General features: G+C 42.1%; 1 long non-coding RNA gene across 1 annotated transcript in view; it reads right to left on the minus strand.

Annotated features, from left to right (window-relative positions):
• Window positions 1-3,520: 3,520 nt before the first annotated feature.
• Window positions 3,521-18,759, minus strand: part of LOC143687371 (uncharacterized) — a 46,077-nt gene continuing 30,838 nt past the window's right edge. The window contains exon 4 of the long non-coding RNA XR_013177512.1: window positions 3,521-4,099. This is a non-coding gene — a long non-coding RNA (uncharacterized LOC143687371). The remainder of the gene's footprint in view (window positions 4,100-18,759) is intronic.

Raw genomic sequence — 18,759 nt, forward strand, 5'->3', positions numbered from 1 at the left:
TCTTTCTGGAACTGCTTCTGGGCTGTAAATAGAACACAGCCCAGCTTTGTGATCTTTCCTCCTAGGACCAGTTTTCTGGGTCTGGGTAATATTTGTGTTGTTCTCTGTTGTGTTCTCTTCAGCTTGGCTCTGTTTGGAGTGAAATGTGGGGCCCAGGAGGAAATGGAAATGGATCTGCTAAGTAACACTTGGAGTAACAGACGACTCTGCTGAGACCCCACCTGGAAGGCTGTGCTCAGCCCTGAGCACCTAATTACCAGCCAGGTACAGACAAATGGGGCGAGTGTGAGGGGGAAAGGAACGAGAATGATGGAGGAGGACAACTTGATTTATGATGAAAGATTAAAAGAGCTGAATAGGTAGAGCTCGGCTAAATGATGATCTGGGGTATCTTAGGGACCATCTACTCACATCTGAAGGTTGTAAACAGTCAGCAGAGGAAGACTTATTTTGGTTAGACCTAAGAAATATAACAAAGAGTAATGAAAGAAAATGTATAATAGTAATAATGGACTGTAATTTTATACCTATTCCCACACAAGAAACCTCAAAACATTTTATGGCTAAGAAAAGGCACACATGACATCAGGGTATATTCAGGCTGTAAAGCAGCTTGTAATTTAGCTAAAGTCTTTGTAAAAAAATAATATTTAGTGAGAGGGAAATGAGCACTTTGTGTATAAAGGCCTTGGCATTGTTTTGCTGCTGCCCTCTCACAGGCATAGCATAAGATGGCGAATAGTGTTGCTTTGTAGACATAAAACAACTTTCAAAGTTTTTTGCTACCATTTTCAGAGGCAAACACAATTGATCCCATTTTACTAAAAAAGTATAAGGATCTTCACATTCAGAGAAATAGGCGGTCTCAGAAAATCCACTGCAGGCTGCAGCAGTTTAGCTCCTCACATGTTCTCAGTTTGTCAGCTACTTGAATGGATGGGCAGGGACTGCAACGAGGCCTCCTAGTCTTCTGTCCACTCCTGTCCAGACCATAAAATATTGTGGATGTGGCCAGGTTTCCTCTTCTCTTTGGACCTCAGTTTCTCATCCTCTTGAGGAGGCAAATATTTGTTCCTTTGCTGATTGTGCTATTGAGGTGAGGGATGGTGAGACTTTGCATTTTGCTGTTCCCTTTGCTTGGAGTACTTCTTCAAATATCTACATTGCTCACTTCCTCACTTCATTTAGGTTCCTATTCAAATGCCAGCTTGTTGGTGAGACTGTTTCTGGCAAATCTGACCTAAAATATCCACACCTCCATCATTATCCAGCCCTTTACCCTTTTTTATTATTTTTTTTAGCTCACTTATCAATGCCTGAAATGATTATATTATATTATACATTACTTTAGTGTTTATTTGCTTTCTTCTTTGTAAGATCTTTAAGGACAGGGGCTTTAATCTGTTTGCTACTGCATCACCAACACCTAGATCTGGTCCTGTCCCCCCACATATATGCTTAATAAATATTAGACAAGTGAATATATTTGAATGTGTCTTGGGTTTCTCAGAATAAAGAACCCTTAATAAATTGCATGTATAGTTTATGTCTGCAGCATACTTTTAATCTCTTACAATTTTTACCCTTCCAATAGTTCCTTAGTATACACTAGTACTTGCCTCTCCAACTTAGAGAAAAGAGAAGCAAGTCACAAAATCACAACTTGCGAAAAACTTGACATGTCAGGAACCAGGTTAAAATCAAGAGCTTCAGAATTTTCAGAGTTCTTGGACACCATCTACAAAAGTCCAAGTTTTATGTCTCTAAGCTCTTTGCTTACTACATTGAATAAACTTGTAGAAAGTCATGAAGGGATTACAAAGAAACTCTTCATGCAGAATTGGATAAGTGTACAAAGTAAGGATCTCATTATAGGAAAATCTATGAATCTGGGCCAACTCCCCTCGGCCACTAATTGCAGGTACCTGAAGTCCCTGGCAATGGTTACTTGCGCAATATCTACTTCAACTGGTTGTGAGCATCACTGTTCCAAGAAGCTGAAAGAGTGGAAGAGGTGCTTTGCTGCTGTGCTTTTCTGCCTTCCATCTGGCTAAGATTCTTAATAGCTATATACATAGCTGTAATGTGTTTTCCAACCTAAGTTTTCAAAGATTATCCTCAACTTGGGGTTTGCTAATGCATCAAGAGGATTCAGAGGTTTCCCCCCTCTCATTGCTTTACTGGCTGGTGTCAGCATCATTTTTATTTCTGTCATTGATACAGAGTCAATAATATGCCAGATAGCAATATGGGGACCTGGAGGATACAAACACGCTCCTTAGCCAGAGAACCACAAGTGGCAACTGTGGTTGTGCCATAATGTGCTAGAATACTGTGTGTGGAAGGCTCTAAAACCACTTTCTACAATAATGGGGATTCAGAGATGAGCATTTGACCAAGGACAATCCAGGATGGACCAGCCCAGAAACAAAACCTTCAGAAGACATATTGTGAGGCCTGTGTGACAGACAGAAAGCTTGAGGTGGGCTGTTTCTCTTCCATATCCTGAACTCTGCCTGGAGTATGGAGAGTTGATGCTTTGCTTTATTTTTTGCAAAAGCCTTTACTCTCTCAAGAGTTCTGCGAGTAAGGTCAGTCCTCTTAGTCCTACTTATAAATGGCAGAAGAAGTAATAAAAGAAAAAAATTTCTGGAACCCATTAACTTCCCTCATTCTGCAATTACACCTTCTCTTTGAGATCTTCAGCCCCACTCCAGTCTCCTGGTAGACCCAGATGTCATTTGGGAAGGTCAAACCAGAAATGAAAACAAAACAAACCTAGATGCAAGCTAAGAAATCTCTCACTTGAAAGCAAGCAAGCAAGCATCAATAATAGTATCTACTCTTTGCAGACTTTCAGGACTAAATGGGTAATGAATAAATGACCCCTTTTTTTTAAAATCAAAGGTATTTTTTTTCTCTTTTGTTCCTTCACCCAGCACTGAGGAGAATTCATTAACTCAAAGAACAAAAGGAGCACATTTGGGTGCTGTTTTTTAGAAGGGAAGGAATTAAGTTCAGTTACTGTGATTCTACATTTTGAAAAAATTCACACAGATAGATTTACGTCGATTCCCATGTATTTCAGGAACTGACGCTCAGAGCTGCAGTGAATGGTGAACCATAAGCGCTGCGAATGCAAAATCGCTCAGTCGAGGGTTGTGGCTGCCTCCGCGAAATATTAAACTTCTCTAAATCTGTGCATGGGAGATTCCCGGACTACAGCATGCTCTAAAAGGGAGTTCCTCCTACAATTGCGACAAAACTGTAACTGGCTTGTAGGTCAGATGTCATGGTCATTGTCCATTTTGAACATGCCTGGGAAATAAATAAATTCAGAGATTGAAAGTGGTAGGGTGTGTGCAGTTTTCTGAGCAGTGACTGGATCATTTTTGTTGTTCTTGTTGTTTTTATTAACCATTAGCTCAAAAATGTGTAATGTTTGTCTATAAGGGTTACCAGGACTTTAATTTCAATATAAAACACTGAAGATGGGGAAACCCTGTAGGTCATGGGAAAAGTGGATATTTTAGAATGAAATGGATCTGGCTTCAAATCCTGACTGCTTTTTATTATGTGCTGTGACCCTTACACAGTTTGTTTTAAAACCTTCAGCTGTGATTTCTTCAACTATAAAAAGAGAATAATAATAGCATCCTTAGCCTGAGGATTAAGTAAATTTACTGAAGTTTGCTCTGCTCGGGTAATGCATTCAGTTAATGTCAGTGTCCTTCTACCCTCTGCCCACTTCAAAATGCATCCACTAAATACATAGCCACAGTTAATGGAGAGGGCCCAGTTTAATGCAGGGAAGGGCTGATGCTGGCTGTCCCAGCAGCACTCCTCCTCTCTGGGTGGGCAGATCAAACTCAGAGCCATGTGAAGTCACCTCACGGTGGACCTTTGAGCAGCTGCCCGTTGCACACCGCTTCCTTTCAAATCCATGTCCTTTAACGCTTTGTTCTCTTTGGAGATGCAATGGGAATTTGGGGAAATCGCAGAGCCCCGGAGACACAGCCGCAGGTTATAACACACACAGCTCTTCCTCGGCGTTTTCTATTTGCGGCACGTGCGGTTGCACCGCGCATTGTCAGAACTTCTGTAGAAAGGAGAAGAGCTTATACTTGTCCCCATTTCACAGGCGGAGAAACCAGGGTTTCTTCAACATGTCCAAAGTACCCACACCATGAGAAGTGGTGAGGCTGCGGATAGCTAGCAGCCCAGGTCTGTCTGATTCCAGAGCCCAGGCTTTCCCACCCCCTTGCAGTATTTCCCTTTTCTGCCGTAGAGGGTACGGTGTCTTTTGGAGCCTCCCTCCCACAGCTCCCAGCACATGGTGGGAATTTAGTAACATCCTAGAGCAGGTGAGTTGCTCGAATACCGTGTACCATGTTGATCCACCCAATGATTGATTTCACCCAATGAAAGCGAGTCAATCCTCTTTGGCTTTTAAATTCAGAAGATTTCCCTAGAATATGCCTTTGGGTCTATAGTTAATTTCTTAGATGACAATTTTTCTCTAGAGGCGTTTGCTACCTTGGAGAAGTACCCATTCAGTTAGAACTTGGAAAGATTCACCGGGGGGGTGGGGGTGGGGGGATCAACAAATCCAAGACATGGCCAGCTATGGAAATATATACCTAATTGCTATTCAGCCATAGGAAAAAAGAGACATCGGATTCCTAGATTTAACATGTGCTCCCGAGTATGTTTTGGAAATCTTTTTTGATGGATTTACAAGAAGTCCACTTCACCCCATCAATAAAATTGGGGTGGGGAGGCGGGGGATGGGTGCTGTCAATCACAGCAAAACTTCACGGATGCTCCTGAAATCAGAGGGCAGAGTAGGTGAGAGATGAACAGTAGAAACACAGGACTGTGAAGAATTTTGAAGAGTCAGCTAATCTGTTCCCCTAAATCACCTAAGTCAAGTTCATTTTATTTTGAAAGACCCGGACGACAATGGTGGTGCAGTGGAAGATTTCTCGCCTGCCATGCAGGAGACCCGGGTTCTATTCCGGGTGTCTGCCCAGGCAAAAACAAACAAAAAAACTAGGTGACTGTTTTGAAAGCCCCTAGGGAAAGACACTCCTCAACCTCTGTTTGGTAGTCGTTCCAGTGTTAACAACTCTCACTCACTGGAAGTTTAATCCCCTAATTCATCACCTGCCGCAGCAAACACAAGCTGATGGAGTCTATCTATTTACTAAGGATTTATGCTCCTGCCTACTTCCACAATGGATGTGAGGCAACTGGCTAATGGAGTTGGTTCAAAGTTTAAGGAGAAAAAAGAATGTACAAACACTGAGTGCTATGTGACGTGCTGCCCTAAACACAGATCAAGGATGGCTTCAGCCTGTGGAAGTCTGAGCTGGACTGGGTGTGCAGGAATGGGGAACATCAGGGCAGACAGTAAAATGGCAGAGGGGCTGTGGCTGGCGCAAAATGAAAGAACTGTTTGCAAGTTGCTATTGAACAGTCTAGGAAAAGGGAGAAGAAAGTGGTTGTAGGTAAATTCTGACACAATGGAAGACTGATTTGTGCAAGGCTGGTAACATCTTAGTTTATAATCTGTGTCACAGAAAGGTCATTAAGGAGTATGTGACACTTCCTAGGTAAATCTGTAAAAGAAAGCGTGTTAAAATCTACCATCACTCCCAAGCTGGATGGACAAATGATATTTAAAAAGTCGTGCCCAGGGGAGTGTAAGGGTAATTCAGTGACAGAATTCTCACTTGACATGTGGGAGACTGGGTTCAATTCCCAGCCCATGTACTTCCCAAACAAGCAAGCAAACAAACAAATGAAAAACCAAATAAAAATTCAACAAATGGTGCTGCAATAAGGGGATGATACTCACATGGAAAAGAATGAAATGTGACCCCCACTATACAGCATACAAAGAAAAAAAAAAGGCATGCCCAGCTGGTAGCTGGAGAAGGGACCTGCCAGAGAAAGGGAGAGCTTATGGTTCCAGTGGTGGCAGAAGTTCAGGGAGAAAGTCAGCCGGATAAGCTAGGATGGGGGTATCAGCTGCAAGGCATGAATTAGGCTCACCAACAAGTGTAGCACAACAAATTTGTCTTTTTAGAAAATAGGCTCATCAGTCTTTGTGAAGGTATTACACTGACCTTTAAGGCATCACTACATAAGAGTTTTTCATGCTGACAGGCTGAAAGAAAATGCAAATGTAGAAAGAAACTGAGTTAACTGAGAGAAAATGGGCTTAAATAAGTTAGAGGCACTCAAATCAAGACTGTGTGAAAACACAGAAGTTAGAAACATTCCTGCTCGTCACTAAGAGGAATGTTGTTCCAGTCATAATGTTATTATTATTGTGATTATTACTACTACTAACTCAACATAGTTAAATTGGGGTCTGAAGTGCTTTACCAAGACCAAATCCACAATGCTTTTGTGGATAGCGTTATATGTAAGTGAAGCAAATCTTGAAAAATTCCTCCAGAGCCAGAAAACAAAAGTAAGTAGGGAAAGAAAAGGAAAAATGACAGGAAATTGGACTGAGGACTTCTCCTTGTGCACCTTGCTCCTGATGGAAAGTATGAGTCTTGGATGGGTGGATGGGTGGGTGGATGGATGGATGACAATTTTGGTTAAAGGTTACTTGGAATGGTTGTAAAATATAAAGGGACTGGAAAGGAAATAGGGAGAGTGAAGTGGTTAGCTAAGCATAGTGGACACCTTCTGGAGAGCTGACCAGCTCCGCACCGCCACAGGTGAGTGACTAGGGCTCTCCTTACCTGACCACTTAGCAGCTCTTGCTCCAGTTGGACTCTGTTCCCTGGCTCTATGGCAGCCCACTTGTCCAGACTGAGAGACACAGTCCTCCCAGACTTCCTGGCTGATTCTCCCTCTGCCTAAGCTCTTGCTATTGGAGCTGGCTAGGCTCAGTTCTCCTTAGTGACCTCCCACATTGTCTCTTTATTCTGACGGCTATCACATTTATAATTCTTGGCCAGACTACTCACCTGAGCACCAGATTCACATATACACCTACTTTCTAACTCTTCCTTGGTGTGTCTCAACCCTAATGTGTCCAAAACAGGGCAACGCCCCCTCCCACCCAGTCTACTTCTTTGCCTGGGCTTCCCATCTCAGTACTGGTGTTTGCATCCACCCAGTTTTCTCAGATGAGAAAGCTGGGAAGCATCCTCTGTTCCATCCTTGACCTTCCTACCCGCCCTATACCACGTAAAATCCATCCTCAGCACTTGTCATTTCTATCTCCGAAATTTGTCTTAAGTGCCTCACTTCTTTCCACTGCTACTGACAGCTTAGTTTCTCCTTGACTCTTGAAACAGGCGCCTAACTGGTCTCTCTGCTTTCATTCTTGTTTTCTAGTTGTTGGTTCTTGCCATAGTCACAGTGGTCTTTTAAAATATAATACATACATACATACTGTGAAGGTTAGGTTCTGGTGTCAACTTGGCTAAGTGATTATGCCCAGTTGTCTGGTTAGGCAAGCACTGGCCTGACCGTTGCTGCAAGGGATATTTTGTAATAAACCAGAAGGCGGGTGTATTAAATCATCAGTAAGTTGATTTCATCTGCGGCTGCTTACATCTATGATAAACTAAGGCACATCTCCCACCGAGGAGATAATCCAATCAGTTGAAGATTGCTAAGGGAGAAGAGAGACTTTTTCACTGCTTCTTCGGCCAGCCAGCCTCTCCTGTGGCGTTTGTCCAGACCTTTCATCAGAACCATCAGCTTTCACAGTCTGCCCTGCAGATTTTGGACTCTTGCATTTCCATGGTTGCATGAGACACCTTTATAAATTTCACATTTACAGATCTCTCCTGTTGATTTTGTTTCTCTAGAGAACCCTGACTAATACACATACATGTATACATACATAAAGCAATTGCTTAAACCTCTTTAATGGCTTCTCGTTGCCCTTGCAATAATATCCCAAACCCTTAATATATCCTTCAAGGCCCAGCACGGTCTAACTCCTGGGACCTTTTCCACTTCATCCCAGTCCCCCTCAGCCTTGCCCACCAGCTCTGGCCCCGCTGGTGTGGTGGTGTCCCTGGCCTGCAAGGCTCTTTTCCCATTTCCCTTGGAATAGCTAGTTCCTAGCTCCTTCTTTATGATTCACCTTGCCTGCCGCCTTCTCAGGATAGCAATTCCTGGCTCCCCAGTCTCCACATACCCCCATTATTCTCTGTCATAGCAGTCTGTACTCTTCCATCCTACTTCTCTCACTTCATAATTATATATTTATGATTCTATTTATTCGTAGTGCCTTCTCTCTACTAAATTATAATTCTATTAAGGCAGGGGTGTGTTCTTTCTGCTCACAAATTTTCTATCTTCTAAGACTCTAGAATTGAGGATCAGAGACAGTGGCAATCTCTCCTGATTGCTTGCACTGAGGACACAGCCATCAGGAGCTGTGAGAACACATCTCCTACCACAAAAGAGAATTAGAGAGAGCAAGGTGAGAAATCCACGTGGGGAGAGACACAGGCCCAGAGATGGAGAGACAGAGAGCAGCCCAGACAGACAAAGAACCAGAGAGAGGCAGACAAGCCCCTGGCTGTTCTCTGTTTTTTTTTTTTTTTTCTTATGAGTTTTCATGACCTGAAATCAAAATGGTCTAGTTGAAGATGGAGATAAGGCGACTGGAAGAAAGTTCCTTGGGCAATTTAAGCAAAAAAGATAAATCTTGAATAAATGATGGAAACTGACCCATAACACATTTTAGGAACTAGAGCTCTCCATATAACTGTTTCTTTGCCTGTTACATCTCTTCAGCTTTGGACAGCACTTCCCTGGTCTACTATTTCTTTGAAATGTCTGCATACTGGACAGTGGTTGTGGACTAGAGTGGGGGCTCAAAGTGCTCACCACACCAGATACCCATTCACCTCGCAGCTGCGTTGGATGTGCATCCCAGAGCCTGCTCTTCTTTGCAGCAACAGCTCAGCAAAAGCTGTCCAGGGCAATGATGGATTTTGCGTGTCTTCCTTTGAAGGACAGGACTCGGCTAATGCAACACAGCCTTCCTAAAAATGATGCATCTTTAGGTTTCTGTGCTTACGGGTATGTGACTTCTGAAGGGTAAACATGGCCTTAAAGGGGGAAAATGGTTCTGCTTAACTATGCAGAGAATTCCCAGCAGTTCCTTTAATTTGGTTTTCTCAAATAGGGCACATTTGCATTCACGAGTTGTGGCTTTTTTGAATAGCACAGGCATCTCTCTCTTCTCTGTGTTTCATTAAATGACTAGGCTGTCTCCAAGCTACACTAACATTAGCCAGTCCTCTTGAGATTTGGAGGCACGTCCATCTAGCTAGCTTGTTTCTTTTACCCTAGCTTCCTCTATCTTTTTTTCATTTTTAATTACGTTTATCATTTGAGGACTGAGCCTCAGAAATGTGTGTGTGTTTGTGTGTGGTGTATTTGTACAACACACATGCAATAGGATAGGGATAAGAGAGTAGAAAAGAAGTGTATTAAATCTTGCTTAGGGTAAAAAAAAATTGCCTTGGTGCATAGCTGAAGTTGATAAAAGGAATGGAATGGATGTTTTTGTTCTATTAAGAAGCAAATTTTTTGTTATTAGCACATTGCTATACAGCACTTAATATTTGGTGTTAGTGACACCTCTACCAAGTGGTTGAACATTTTCTTTGTTCTGACTTTTTGCTATTATAAATAAGGCAGACCAGGAATAATTGGTTAGAACTAATTATACATAAAATGGCAAAAAGATATAAAACTCAGAAAAATTTGACAATAGCCAAAAAAAGCAGTAAAGGTGATAGAACATCTCCACGATGCACTAAAATTACTAATATGCAAGACAACAATTTTTAATCAGAGTAAGTTTGCATTCATATTGACCTTTTGGTTTAATTAAGTTTCTTAGGGTCAGATGATGTAGAACTGTGGCATAGTGGGAGAGAACTAGATTTAGAATTTGGAAATCTTTTTTCTAACACAATTCTACCCCACTTGGACAAGTTGAAACATTTCTTTGCCTTTCTTTTCTGAGAATAATATTTAGCTCACCTGGTTGTTAGAAGATTTGACAATGTATGAGAAAATGTTTTGTAAACCACAATCCATGAAGATTTATTTCTCCTCTAGGCTATCATCAACAGTTTTCAGCAGTCACTGATCAAAATAGTGAAAAATTGGAAATGGTCTAACATTAAGTTAATTATGCTACAGCCATAGATTAGAATTATCTGCAGGCATAAAAAATAGATGGCAATGTGTATTTATTGTCATAGTTGATTTAATTACATCATTAAATGAAAAAAGTGTATTTTTCTAAACTAAGACAATATTAACTATACAACTACATATAATAATATAATATAATATAATATAACATAATATAATACAATATAATATAATATTAATTAACTATATTAAATGAAGTCTGGAAGAAGCTATATAAAATGTATCTTTTTCTAAAAAATATGTATTGCTAAATAAACAATTTTTTTTGTATTAATGGGGAAAGGAGAGTTGGGATTTAGATGCACCCACTATTTAAAAAAATAATAAAAAAGTGGTGGAAGCAGAGGGAAAGAGGATATTGGCAGCTAGAAAAGCAGAAGAAAGAGACTTCATAGGAGAATCAGACCTGAGGACCTCCAGTCTCTGGGTGCCTGGAAGTCCCTCAGCCTTCTGACCAGGAGAATTTAGAGTTGAAAAATCATTTGGACATTTACCAAGAGCATATCTCCCACCCCTTCTCCCTCTGCCAGGCCCACAGACCATGTCAGGTATCCCAGGACAGTCTGGACCACGTTAACTCAGCAGTTAAGCTGAGCAGATTCTTGTGATTCTAAAGAACTTTTGATGAGGTCTTCGTCAGGCCTGTTGAAACAACTGAATCCTCTGCCCAGTACTGCTGGTGTTAGAGGAACTTGGCTAACTGGGTAATTATTAGCCAAGTGACTCATTTTGGTAGAGCTTCATATAGTTTATTCCAAGCTTTAGCATATAGCACAGCTGCAATGTATTTTCATATAATCAAATCCCCATCATTTTGCCACTTTTCCTTGCTCTTTGTCATCTTTCCCTTTCATTATAAAAAATAATTATTGAATAGGCACAAAGTACTGTGTGTGGAACAGGGTTTAGGGGTGCTTGGTGGTGTCTTGCCTTCTATGGACCCAGGGGGCTAGTAAAAGGGAGAGAAGGAAGGACTAGGAATGGGCAAGTAGAGAGTCAGGGTGAAGAAAAATGTCTTAGCCAAGTCCATTGCATCACCTCCTAAGGAGGCTGGGAATGGGGCCTTTGAATGGAGGTGGCCTGGGCTAGGAATGCAAATATACGTGTGGCCATGATGACCTGGGGGTGAGGTGGGGTAGAAGGGATGGGGTGTGTCATGGTCAGGTTCATGTGTCAACTTGGCCAAGTGGTGGTACTTATTTGTCTGGTTGGGCAAGTGCTGGCCTGTCTGTTGCAATGAGGACATTCATGGAATTAGATCATGATCATGTCAGCAGCATCCACAGTTGATTCCATTTGTAATCAGCCAAAGGGGAGTGTCTTCTGCAATAAGTGATGCTTAATCTAATCGTGGGGAGCCTTTTAAGGAGAATTCAGAAGAGACAGGCTCTATTCCTGCTTCGGTTGGTGAGCCTCTCCTGTGGAGTTCATCCAGACCCTCCATTGGAATCGTCGGCTTCACAGCCTGCCCTGTGGATTTTAGACTCTGTGTTCCCGTGGTCATGTGAGACACTTTCGTAAATTTTATATTTGTGAGTGTTCCCTGTTGATTCTGTTTCTCTAGAGAACCCTAACTAATACAGGGTGGCATTGGGGGCAGGGAGGCTGGAATATAGGAGGCAGGTGGCTGAGTCCTGGAGTGCAACTCTCTCCAGAAAACTGTAACACTCTGGCTATGTACCCAGTGCAGAGTGAGGAGCAGAGCATTTCTCTATCATGAGGCCAGCCAGGCAAAGCCTTGTAATTGTCCATGGTCGGGCCTCAATGATCACACTTTAGATTTTGGGCTGGAGATGGACTCCTTGGTTGGGTGTAAAAGTAAGTCAGTGTATCTTATTATATTCTAATAGAGGAAATGATTTTATAACCAACTAATTATGATGCAAGGCAAAATGAAGTAAACACTAAATAAACACAGATAAATTCAGCCATAGGCTCCTGAAATGATACAGAGCAGGAAGAGCTCTGCTCTCAGCCAGATGAAATCCAGGGCTGAGAAACAATTCAGTGTGTCTATAACAACTCAGCACTCATGTCAGTATTTAGAGAAAGAAGATGAAAATACCAACTAATGAAGCGATCCTTAATATTTCATCCCCCGTACCATCATTTTTACTCTTTTATAAGCCTTAAGTATTTTGCTGCCCAAATACTGTCCCCCTTCAAGTAAACTTAATCAACATTCCTTTCAAATAGCTTTTGTGAAATTTGCTAGAATGTCCACATTTGCTTTCCTGCTGAATACACTAGAGTGAACTACCAGAGTGGATGACTTTAGGCTTTTGGGGGTATCTTAGGTTGAGTTCCTGAAAGTTGGTCATCTTTATTTAAAGAGCTGGTGTGAGTCCAATCTTCTTTCCTATCCTCAAGGCAGTTATTCTAAATAATAAAATGCGATTTGGAAAATTCAATGTTTGTAGGTATTTTTTCCTACCTCAGTGTCCCCCCGAAGGATATTGGGGACAGTGCAAAAATGGGACTATGTACAGGGGCAATTAGGCTTCCATTGTGTGATGAAGTCTGTACTCTTTTTCCATCTAGGCAGTGAAACTCTCCTGCCTCTAGGAATTCTGGCAAGTGTAGGTGGCATTCCAGGTTTCCTATAGGCTGCTGGCCAGAGTGTGTACAACTATTGTAGGTTGGTGTGATAGCTTGCCAAGTCTGCTCTGACAAATACCATGAGTTGGCATAAATAAATATTTGTTGCCTCATAGCTTTGGAGGCCAGATGTTCAAAATCAAGGTCTTGGAAGGCCATGCTTTCTCCTGGAGCCCGTGGAGTTCTGGTGTTGGCTTGTTGCAATCCTTAGGATTTTTTGGCTAACATCTCTGCCTCATCATATGGTTTCCCTCTTTGGCTTTCTCTGAATTCTGGTTTCTTTGAACTTCTGTGCCCAAATTCCTTTTGCTTGAAAGGACTTCAACTATAGGGATTAAGGGTCACTCTGATTCTACTTGGCTTTGTCATTGGTATTTTCGAGGATGCCGTTCACAAATGAGTCTACTCTTAACTAATAATAAAATCTTTAAATGTCTTATTTACAAATGGGCTCACACCCACAAGAATGTGTTTTAGGACTTGAACTTGTCTTTTGTGAGGGATATGATTTAATCCCCAACAGTTGGGTTCTGTAGAAGCAGATGCTGAGAGAGTTTAGGTGCTGAGAATTTAGATCCCTAGAGATTTGCTAGGGATTATCACTGTAAAAAGAAGGGGGCAGATGCAAGTTTGGACAGTGGGAAAAACTGAATTGCAATGCAGGCCTCACAAAGCCTCAGGCAATTTAGTGTAGAGCTTTAGAACCAGTGGTACTGGTCAGTTGGTCCCAAACTGGAACAAAGTAACTGCCTTTATATTCTTGCCAGCTGAGTCACCAGATGCAGGCTGCCCCAGGAAGGTGTGAGATCAGGGGAGGCAGCTCCCTGCTGCTGGGACAGACCCTGAAAAAGCTGATAGCTGGAAGCCATCTGCTGACAACATCCATGCAGCTGGGCTGCCAGGCCTTCCTTTTAAGTGTGGGGAGGTTCTGGGTAGTCTATCTTCACTTCAACCACAGGGACTAACATAGGGAGATTTGGAGGTCTCAGTTCCCTGTGCTTTTGCCCCAGTATAACACCTTATAGGTACATAATAACCAAGGTTTATGTGCTTGATGCTTTCTTGGTATCTCTAGACTAACCCCAAAGCCAAAATATAACAACAGTATCCAGGTTCTGCTAGTGCCAGCAATTTCCATGCTCTGGGAGTAATTCATATTTCTAGAACTGCCAAGAAGAATTCAGATGATTACACTTCTTTCAGAGATGTGAATGTCCTTTGACCACCTTCAGATATCCTCACATGCTAAATGGAAGGCTGTTAAATCAAGGACACTACATTGGTAATATTTCCTATATTTCTCAAACTCGAACATCACAAGAAATTTTCTCAGTGAGTCAGCCCCACAGGGAACTCTGTAACCAACTCACATTCAGTAACGAAGGACTTGCTGACTTAAAACCCCCCTGTAATTTAATGCAATATTTATTATACACCTATTTTGTATAAGGCATAGCACTAGGTCCTATGGAAGGTGAAGTACATGTAATTATCCTCTCCCCAGTTAATAAGCAACCCACATAATGAAAATACTCACACAAAGTGAACTGAGGATTATTCATAAAAGGTATCTTGCAGTTTTGCCAGGAAGAAACCCAGCGTGCTTTGGAAGATGGCATGATGGTGTTACTAAACATCCAGAAAGATTTCTCTAGTGGACATTGCTTCCTCATTTGCCTGAAGCAATTTGGCCTGAGAATTCCTAGTCTGTGGGAGATTTAAAGCAAAGTAAATCTGGCAGATAATGAACCCTTAGATTCAATTGCCCCCTATGGGCAAAATGAGTTGCCAGTGAGAAACTATGGCCAATTTCCTGAGGAAGCCTTTGGCACAGATTAGAAGGGGAGGACAATGATCTTGGCTTGCAGATGTTATCTCGATAACTTCTGTTTAATCAAAGTATGTAATTTTGCAAGTTTTTGGTCACCAAACCTGTGGTGGTTTGAAGCTATATGTACCCCAGAAGAATATAATCTTACATTTAATCCGTCCCTTTAGGTGTGAACCCATTGTTAGCAGGACCTTTTGATGAGGTTGCTTCAACCAGGGTGGGTCTTACTCCTATGACATTCAGACACACAGGAGAAAGCCACAGGAAGCAAGAAGCTGAAACAGAACCTGTGAGAGAAGGGAGAGACCAGGAGATGCCATCATGTGCATTGCCAGGTGGTAGAGGAGCCAAGGATTACCAACAGCCAGTCCCAGAATGCCACAGTCTTCAGGGAGAAAGCATGGCCTTGATGATGCCTTGATTTGGACTTTTTGCTAGCCTTAAAACTGTGAGCAAATAAACCACCATCATTTAACCTGACCTATTTCATGCTATTTGCTTAAACAGCCTGGGAAACTAAGACACCAATTAAATAATATTTACTCTTGGAAGTGATGTTACTACATATATCTCCTCTTTTCCTACATAAAAATGGGAATCAGTGAATGTGATAAAAACATCTCTGAATAACAGGAGGTGTAGACTTGGTGTGACAGATGAAGGCTTAGATTCAAACTGAAAAAGCACATCCCAAAAGGGACAGACACTTGCACACCCTTTTCTGTGAGCCTGTGTAGCCTGTACACGATCAGCAACTGCTGAACCGTCACACATAACCTTGAATAGACATGATTGTATAAAATAGATACAATGACAATCGTATTTCCTCATTTTCACCTTCATAGTGATGCCTTCAGAAATTCATTAATTTTTATTGAGTTCTGCTTGTTGAAACTTAAATAAAAAACAAACCACTTCATTCATAGTCTCAAGGTTTCTCAGAGTTTAAGGTGTTTTGAATAACTTTAATTGCTAACATGTTACAACTTAAAAATAGATTTGGAAAAAAATAGACTTGGAAGTCCTCTTGTTCTTAAAAATGCTGCTAATCTAATATATACTTATACATATTCTTGGAAATGGTGAAAGAGAGAGGAATATATTTTTAATCCATTCAGGCGCTTGGGATACTATAAAGCTTACCTGCATGTGGGATGGGGAGGTTCTCTGTACGCTAGGTACATGTTCTCATTAGCTTCTTTCTGCTCATCGGAGGTTGTCATACCTACCCCTATCTGTGCTGTCTCTTAAGGCACTTGGTTTGACATTTTACCCTAACGTAGAATACTTGATCTCCAATGGTTGTCAGGGAGTGTAAGCTGACTCAACAGCTCTAAGCAAAATGTAACTGGAAGTTTGTCCCTAGGATGTGCAGCAGATAAATCCATTAGATACTTTAAATTTATCCCTTGATTAAAGCAGATCATCAGAGAATGGTCTTTGGCCACATTGTTTTGTGCTACACTTAGTGTTATGATTTTTCTGAACTATGTCTAGTGTTATGCCATTGGTCCATGTACTTTCCCATGGGGATGTTTTAGAGGACATTGTTCTCTGCATCACATTACAGGGGAGTAACAGTTTTGCACTACTGGGCCCCCTTACATGGAACAGAGTATTAAAGAGAAGAGGCTTCCTGAGCCCATCTGGTGTGTGTGGAGTTGAGGAAGGTCTACTACAAGTGAACTGAGTTGTTTTTTCAGGCTGCTCCTCATTTTCCTGTGGGAGACAGTGAAAGTATGGGTTCACCTTTTGAGGTTCCCATGAAAAGAGAGAAAACTTGGATATTGTTGACTTTCCAAATCAGGCTTAGTCCTGGAGGGGCATAGCACTTGTGGTTCAATTTTCCCTCCTGTCTGAGATAAGAAAATCCTCACTGGACTCTCTCAACCTAAGAAAGACATTGGTGGAGCAGCTTCAGCCAGGCAGAGGAGCTCCTCAAGCAGTGGTGGGCAGCAGGTAGCATGCTTTCCCAGTGGCTGTGCTGCTGAGACTGGCCACATGCTACAGACATGACCACAGGGGAAGTAACAGCAGTTTTACACCCCAAATGCACAGCTTGGTGGCTTTGATCCTTCAGCAAGCACAGCTATAGACCAGCTGGTTACAAGCGGTGCCATACAGATCCATGGAAGCAGCAGGGGAGCTTGCCTGGGTGCTCAGGTTTGTGGCTCTGGAGGAGTTTTGTCATTATCTCTGAAGTTCTCTGTAACATGAGAGGCCTTTTCACCTCTCACAAAGACAGCCCTCTAAGAAGGGTCATTCCACGAAAGGACATAAGGAGGTGAGATCTTCAGGTCTTGGGACCATGGGAGATTCACAGTCCCCGTTTCATTCTTAATGTGACAGACCACAGACAATGGATTCTTTGTGTTCTCAAGGAATTCCAAAGTTAGACGAACATGTCTATTGGTCTACTGTTTCAGTTTGCTAAAGCTGCTGGAATGTGATATATCGGAAATGGACTGGCTTTTCCAAAGGGGATTTATTAAGTTACAAGTTACAATTCTAAGGCCATGGAAATGTCCAAATTAGGCATCAAAAAGAGGATACTTTCATTGAAGAAAAGCTGATGGCATCCAGGGTTCCTCTGTAACATGGAAAGGCACATGGTGACATCTGCTGGTCCTTCTCTCCAAAATGTCTCTTGGCTTCTGTGGGTTCTTGCTTGTTTCTCTTGGGGCATTTCTGTCTAAACTTTTATCTTGGTGAGCTCTCTTAAGGATTCCAGTAAAGGATTAAGACTCATCTTGAATTGGGTGGGCCACATCTCCATGGAATCAAAGGTCCCACCCATAACAGATCTGCACCCACATGAATGGATTAAAATAACATGGTATTTTCTGGGGTACATAACAGTTTCAAACCAGCACATCTTCAATGACTACAAGAAGCTAGGGTGAATTGCAGGAGAGTTCTAAAAGCAAATAAAATAATTTTCCTTTGACAAATATCCTCTTTTGCTGCTCTATTGGAGATGGTCTCTGGCAATGTTGACATTCATTTGGGGGTGGTGTTGTAGAGATATAGTCATGAAAAAATAAGGCCATAATTTGGGTAGCAAGTACCAGGATAGGGAGAACTAAGTGTTGGCAAATATGGCAGGTTTCCTTGGATAATGTGGGAATTGAGCTGGGGCTTCCTCCATCCTCCCTGCCTCAGAATAAAATGTGAGAGGACAGATGGGGGGAGTTCTTCCTAGATAAGGGATGGGACCAAATACAGTGCTAAGGAATGGCCTGGTTTCTCTGAGTGGTGGGGGAACAGTTGGGTGGGGTGGGTGATTCATTGGAAAGGGCCATGGACCCAGACTATGCATGTACTTGGCCCATGTGCATAAGTTTGCTTTTTTTGGAGCGGGGTGGGGTGGGGTGCATGGTCCGGGAATCGAACCTGGGTCTCCCGCATGGAAGGTAAGCATTCTACCACTGAACCACCTGTGTACCCCTTGCATTTTAATATGTATGAAAAACGTAAACATTTGAAGTTGATGCCCAGGACTGCCAGTACAAAGCTGAGATCTGGTGGTTGACAGACCATGTCTCCTCTAAATGATGTGGTACCGAGTCCATTTAGCACATATGAGTATTTTAGATAACATGTTGCTTAACAAATATGGCAGAGTCTCCTTCTCTCCCAAGACACAGCAGCAGCCGCTCCAGAAGGAATCCATCACTGGTCTGCCCAGAAAGGTGCCCCCTAGTCCCCACGAGGTGGTGATGAGACTAAGGTCAGTGGCAACCAAACAACGGACAGCCATGGAAGAGAAGAGGGGCTGTGTGACTCCATCAGGAAAGGGCCAGGACCACTGGGGGACAGTCAAGAACTTAGGCTTGGCAGGGGTGTTGGCATCCTTGGGCTCCTAGCCGTTTCCTTCTGCAGTGCCACCAGTGAATAGTGTAATGTAGGCCTCTGGCTCCCAAGCTTTGAGATGCCAAATGCCAGAGAAATTCCTAATAGAAACTTTGGGCATGAGCATAGGGTTATCATTTTTACAAAACTTTGCCCTGTAGACTCTTAAATAAATGTTGATCATCACCCACAATGAGCATCATTTCAAAAAGAAAGAACATTTTAATACAATTTAAAAAATAAAAAACAAGAAGGACATC

Source organism: Tamandua tetradactyla, chromosome 1, assembly GCF_023851605.1.
Source record: "Tamandua tetradactyla isolate mTamTet1 chromosome 1, mTamTet1.pri, whole genome shotgun sequence".
Lineage (NCBI taxonomy): Eukaryota > Metazoa > Chordata > Mammalia > Pilosa > Myrmecophagidae > Tamandua > Tamandua tetradactyla.